The sequence below is a fragment of the Scylla paramamosain genome, chromosome 35, assembly GCF_035594125.1.
Source record: "Scylla paramamosain isolate STU-SP2022 chromosome 35, ASM3559412v1, whole genome shotgun sequence".
In the NCBI taxonomy this organism is placed as follows: domain Eukaryota; kingdom Metazoa; phylum Arthropoda; class Malacostraca; order Decapoda; family Portunidae; genus Scylla; species Scylla paramamosain.
In genome coordinates, this window is record NC_087185.1 from 13347566 (window position 1) to 13354163 (window position 6598).

The following is a 6598-nucleotide window of genomic DNA, read 5'->3' on the forward strand; positions in this document are numbered from 1 at the left end:
CGATGGTGCCTTAGCGGCGAGGAAGGCACGTGGTGATGGTGAGTTGAGGTGCCGGGACTAGCGGGCTTCGCTGCCTCTCGGCTGGAATATCAGGCGGCGGTGCCCGCGATGCTACCAGAGGCAGAGTGCGCGCCGCTCAACGACGAGTGGCGGCGCGGTGACGACGGCAGTGTCTGATGTGCTGTGTGCCTCAACACCATGGATATCGCGTTCTTTGTGACTTCTGTTCACCGTAATAGAAGCAAACCATGGTGACAGAAAAAAGATATATACATATAAAATATTATCACTTAGCGAATACCACCTCTCCTTATTTTTATCGCTACTTACGTACGTAGATAGTACCGAACCATAAAGTACTTGCAGATATAACGTGTCCAGCAGCTACGTGTATCTAGGCACGCCATCTATCGCACGGCGGCATAACCTCTCCAATCATGAAATACTCAGGAGTCACCATATTTCAGGGCGCTTCATAATCTCGGATGCACGTTTCGACACCTCGGTGCTTCGAACTAATAATTGGCATTGTTTAAATGTGTCATTACGAGACGCTTTATTATCTCAGTTTCAGGATTCGAGATTTAGGCACCTCAAATTAATAACTGACGCGCCTCAAATATATCTCTGGTCTGCATCAGTGTAACCGTTGCTCCGAGTGAATGATACCCGCGGCGCGTCACTAGAGAGGAGGAACACTGACGCTTCAGGTAGAAAGATGTACCAGTATATTCTCTCCATTGCCAAGTGTCCTACTGCATCGCCCCACGTCCAGCCACAACCCCTTAATTATGCTTATGGGAAATTGGTGAATAAGGTAAAAACTCATGTTCCTTATTGTTTATCACGTCCTGTTGGTTTCTCATCATCGCATCACCTCTTTTCTTTGTAATGATGTCAGTGACTGAATTAGCAAATAAGTTAATAATTTAAGTGTTCTTTAGTGTTACGTTTATGATTTTCTTCATTGAGTTTATATCAGTTTATTGTTAAGGAATTAATTCTCGTAAAGTGAGTTTATGGATAACGTATAATGTATAACGCTATACGTAAAAAATACCGTTGACTTAAAAAACACGTACAGTATACCGTAAATACCATGATTGCAATGGCGTATGTACAGACCTTGAAACTGCTGTATGGGAATATTGTAAAAGTGCGCCATAATAATGACGCTGTTGTTGCCGGCGGCAGCATTTCAGTCAATCTTTCAGTCTCCGAAAGGGTTTAGGAATTAAATTATTACGGTTTAAGAAGTTATGACAACTGTTATGCTGGAAAACCAATAAATTCTCCATATGAGCCAAAAATAAGACTTGTATGACGCAGTACGGTCCGTTATAGGGAGGGCTGAGAGGGTTATGAAAAATGCGTCAGGGTAGGAGAGTAGACTTTGTTTAGGCTCAATATTAGTATAAAGCGTAGATGAGAAGTGAAACGATTAATTTATTGTAGCGATGTGACAGGTGACTTTTGTTAAGGTGCAAGTAACTTACGTAATTCAGAATGAAGTCTCGGAACTGTACTGAGTGATAAACACTTAATGATCAGAAATTGCCGCGTAAAATATCACGTTCACAAGTATCTGTAGCAAACAGTACTAGAACTCATATTTCCTCTGGCACAATTGTCGTTAGTTTGCATGGAATAAACACAATACGGTACGAATGCTTCAGTATTTTTGATTTATCCATTTATAAGCCTTTGATGTTATTTTTTAGAGGAGACAACAAAAGATAATCTCTATTAGCGTATAGAGGTGATAAATTGTTCATTGGAAGGTATACAAAACTCCATTTTCTTTTTCTTTTCATCCACAATATGATCAAGTTAATTGTGTTCATGTATGTCATTTTTTTCGTATGGATTTGCGTTTCTACTTTCATATGACATTTGCACACACACACACACACACACACACACACACACACACACAGTACAGGAATCCCATTTTCTCTCTCTCTCTCTCTCTCTCTCTCTCTCTCTCTCTCTCTCTCTCTCTCTCTCTCTCTCTCTCTCTCTCTCTCTCTCTCTCTCTCTCTCTCTCTCTCATGTAACGCAAACTTGCCTCTCTTTAAGTAACTATGGAAACTCATCATAATCATATTCCTTTTGCAATGAATGACTTCCAGAGACCTTCACTACAAGACCTCACCTCCCTCATAACCAGACCCATCCATTCCCCAACTTTGCACTCCAATCAATCAGTTTCCCGTTGAGTCAAGTTCGCTGAGGCTATTCTCTCTCTCTCTCTCTCTCTCTCTCTCTCTCTCTCTCTCTCTCTCTCTCTCTCTCTCTCTCTCTCTCTCTCATTCTTTCTCCCTGCCCTTCCCGCATCAGCTCCAAGACTTGTTTGACTTGGTTAATTGAAATTTCATACGGTGTCAAGAGCCTGTGCGCACACGCACGCACGCGCGCTCTCTCACACACACACACACACACACACACACACACACACACACACACAGAGAGAGAGAGAGAGAGAGAGAGAGAGAGAGAGAGAGAGAGAGAGAGAGAGAGAGAGATCAGACAAATATAAGCGAATACTAAAAGTGTAAAAATTTCCCAATTTTTGTGTAAAAAATCGAAGCAAGAACTGTGAAAGAAAAAATAGTGGAGGTATTGAAAAAATATGAAAAAAAAAATAGAGCTGAAAGAAAATGAAAGTTTGTTGTTAAGGGAAGTAGTTAATGGGAAGAGGAAGGAAGTGTGTGGAATGACTGATAAAATATTTCAAAATAGTAGTTCGATGCTCTTTTTTTTTTTTTTAATTCAAATATTGCCTTTGTTGATGGTGATGATGATTATGATATGATGATGATGGTATGATGGTGATGATGATGATAGTAATAATAATAATAATAATAATAATAGTAATAATAATTATAATAATATAATCATCATCATTATCATGATCATGGAATTAGCTTTTCTTTGTGTTCATGTTCTTGCTTTCATTCTTATTCTTCTTGATAATACTGATAATAATGATAACAAGAAAATAATAATGATAATAGTAAATACTACTACTACTACTACTAATAATAATAATAATTATCATTATTATTATTATTAATATTATTATTATTATTATTATTATTATTATTATTATTATTATTATTATTATTATTATTATTATTAGCGTTACAACAACCACTACTACTACTACAACTACTTTATTCTTACTGACGCAGCTGCTACCAATCCTAGCACTGTCATCATCATCATAGTCGTCAATAATTTTAAAGATATATACTACAGTGCTACAGATTGTAGTAGCTGATTTCTTCTTAGAAAACATAAATCAGACAAAAAACCAAACCTAACCTAACCTTAGCTTACGTGTAATGAATTAGTAACCAATTATTATTGTTATTATTATTTTATTAATCGACACAAAAAGTCTTACAACTCAAGGAAATAAATGACGAACACAAACATAGACAAGTGACGAATATTGATATGAATGTAACCTTGCTAACCTTCCCTTACCGAGATGCCATGTCTTGCTTGACGTGGGTGACCTTGGAACGCCACCTCTGTCTGTCCTCAGCCAGTCTAATCAAATCAACCACTTCTGTAACGCGTGGGATACCTTCCAGTAAGCTGTCCATATACTTTATTCTTTGTCCTCCTCTTGCTCTTCCTCCTTCCATCCTTCCCAACAATACGTGTTTTTCCAATCCATCCTCTCTTACCAGGTGCCCCACAAATCTTAACTGTCTAGTCCTTGTGCTCATTACTTCCCTTCCAATACCAGCCATCTCCATTACTCTCATTAGTTACCCTCGTCACCCAAGGCATTCTTAACATTCTTCTAGTGCCCCACAAATCTTAGCTGTCTAGTTCTTATTGTGCTCATCAGTTGCCTTCCAATACCAGCCATTTCCATTACCCATTAGTTACCCTTGCCATCCAGAGTATTCTTAACACTCTTTTGGTAAACCGCATCTCTGTTGCCTCAATTCTTTGTGACACGGGAACTTTATTACCTATTTTTTAGTGTGTAATTCCATCTAGGTATTTCAGTATTCATTCATCTCTATTTTCTCACTTTCAAGCTTTTATTTAACGTCATCATTGGAATCTAAACTTGTAGGAAACGGAGAGGAGGAGAGAAAGAATGAGGCGAACAATGAGGAAAATGAAGATGATGATTAAGGGTATAATGCAGAATCTGAGGAGGAGAAAGAGTAGGAGAAGAAACAGCAACAACAATAACAGCCAGAGAAGAGTGAAGGAGAATGGATAAAATTGGAAATGGAGGAGGAGGAGGAGGAGGAGGAGGAGGAGGAGGAAGAGAGGTTGGGAAGGATTTGTAAAAGAGAGGAAGGACAACAGTAAAGGAAGGATGAAAAAATGGAAGGAAACCAAAGAAGACTTGGACGAAGAATTGGAAGACTAATAAGATGAGGAGGAGGAGGAGGAGAAGGAGGAGGAGGAGGAGGAGGAAGAGAGAAAAAAAAGGAAGAGGAAGAGGTTGAAAAGGATTTGCAGAAGAAAGGAAAGGTGAGAAAGAAACTAGGAAGAAATGAAAGAAAAAGAGAGTTGGACGAAGAATTGGACTAGTAAGAAGAAGAAGAGGAGGAGGAGGAGGGAAGAAGAGGAAGAGGAAGAGAAGGAGGAGGAGGAGGAGGAGGAGGAGGAGGAGGAGAAGGCAGTGATCCGCTATCCTCCGCTTGTCCGATCAGTAAGCCATAACGTCTCTGCTTCGGTCCAGTAAGCCCATCAGAAGTTAAGCGGCTCCTCACTCATTTAACGTTTGAGAGAAACTTAGCGTCTAGAGGGCCACAGCGGACGCGATCACGTGATTACTACGGAGCGAGGGGTGAGTGTGCTACTGGAGGTGAGAGGGGGGAGGGGGAGGGAAGGGCCTTGGTGTGTGTTGGGTGAGGGAACATCCAGTCTTCGTGTTCATTTGATTTTTCTCCTATTCTTTTGGTCTTTTCTTATTTTGTCCTGTATTGTTTTGCTTGTTATGTATTTATCCTGTTCTTCCACACGTAGTAGGAAATAAATAAAAGAAATAAATAAAGATAGGTGTTCTGGTATCTGTTGTTCTCATTTATTTCCCCTGTTCTTCTCCCTGTTCTTGTCGCTGGATCGTTTTGAAAGTGGTGCCGACACAGATATAATGCAACGCAGGAGGGTGAAGGTGACAAGGGTTAGTCATGTACCTTGCCACGCGGGCCCAAAGCTTCTTGCTAGGGTTGTTGGGTTGCAAGGTCACAGCTCCTAAACACTTCCCTCTTCCCTCCCTCAGCCGAAGATATTCATTTGTGTTCTGTTTCTTTTCTCTTAACTAAAAGTTCTCTTAGTAATTAACAAGCGTTCTTTACCCTTTTATTTATATATTTATTGTTGTTCTTGTTCTTATTGTTGTTCTATTATTATTTTTATTAATTTTTATTAGTATTGTCATAATTGTTTTATCATTTTGTCTATTACTATTATCTTTATTTATTTATTATTCATTACTATTATTTATTTATTACTATTTATTACTATTATTTTTATTTATTTTTTATTTTATCGCTGAAGGTTAGAAGGTAGAGGGAGAAGAGAAAGTGAAAGAACCAACTAAGTAGGCACTTCAAACACATTAAGAGAACTTTCCTTTCTCATCTCTAGACTCTCGTTCGTGCTTCCTGACTTGGTATCCCTTGTGCTAAACACACCTTGAGTCGGCCACGTGAGGTCCTTCACCATCCACGACCTTTACCAACTTATGAACCTCTTCCAGCACTTCATGTCTTTTCAACTCTCTCCTCTTCTGCCTTTCTCTCATCGCCCCAGTGCTGCATCTCTTGCTATCTTCTACCGCTATTTTCACACTAACTGCTCTAATCTTGCTAATTGCATGCCTTCCTTCCTTCCGGCGCCTCGCTGCACAAGATTTTCTACTTTCAGTCCTATTCTGTCCACATCTCTAATGTAAGAGTTAACCAGTATTTTTAATCACTCATCTCTTTCTCTGGTAACCTATGGAAATCCCTGCCTGCTTCTGTATTTCCTCCTTCCTATGATTTGAACTTTTCAAGAAGGAGGTTTCAAGACACTGATCCTTCAATATTTGATGATCCAACTTGACTTCACTTTAGGAACTGGCACTCGAGTGAACTTTTCTCAAATATTTGTTGTCTTTTGCCAATGGCCCTTTTATATATATATATATATATATATATATATATATATATATATATATATATATATATATATATATATATATATATATATATATATATATATATATATATATATATATATATATAAAGAGAATTAATGTACCCAGCGGACTCGCCCAACACCAGAACGCATCCCAATCCCCTGAGCTTCTCGGGGCGTTAGTGAACAGTGAGGTGGCAGTTACTCCGCTTCCTTGCCTAATGCCAGCAGCTTGATCCTGCGGCAGGCCGAAATGAGGCTTAATTGGCCGTGTTGTCGTGCGTCGCTCAAACCAAGCCTTTTCACAGCGCCGTTTTATGTCCGTAGCTACCGGCTGTCAGGGAGGGAGCCGCTAGCTGCCGATGAGAGCTAGGTGGAGAGGCAGTCTTAAAGGCGTTCCAAGTTCTAAGGTGCAGAGATATATTGATAAAAA

General features: G+C 39.4%; 1 protein-coding gene across 1 annotated transcript in view; it reads left to right on the forward strand.

Moving 5' to 3' along the window:
* The first annotated feature begins 636 nt into the window (after window positions 1-636).
* LOC135090673 (lachesin-like) overlaps window positions 637-6598 on the forward strand; it is a 152637-nt gene continuing 146675 nt past the window's right edge. The window contains exon 1 of the mRNA XM_063987639.1: window positions 637-817. The gene's annotated coding sequence lies outside the window, so the exon portion shown is untranslated. The remainder of the gene's footprint in view (window positions 818-6598) is intronic.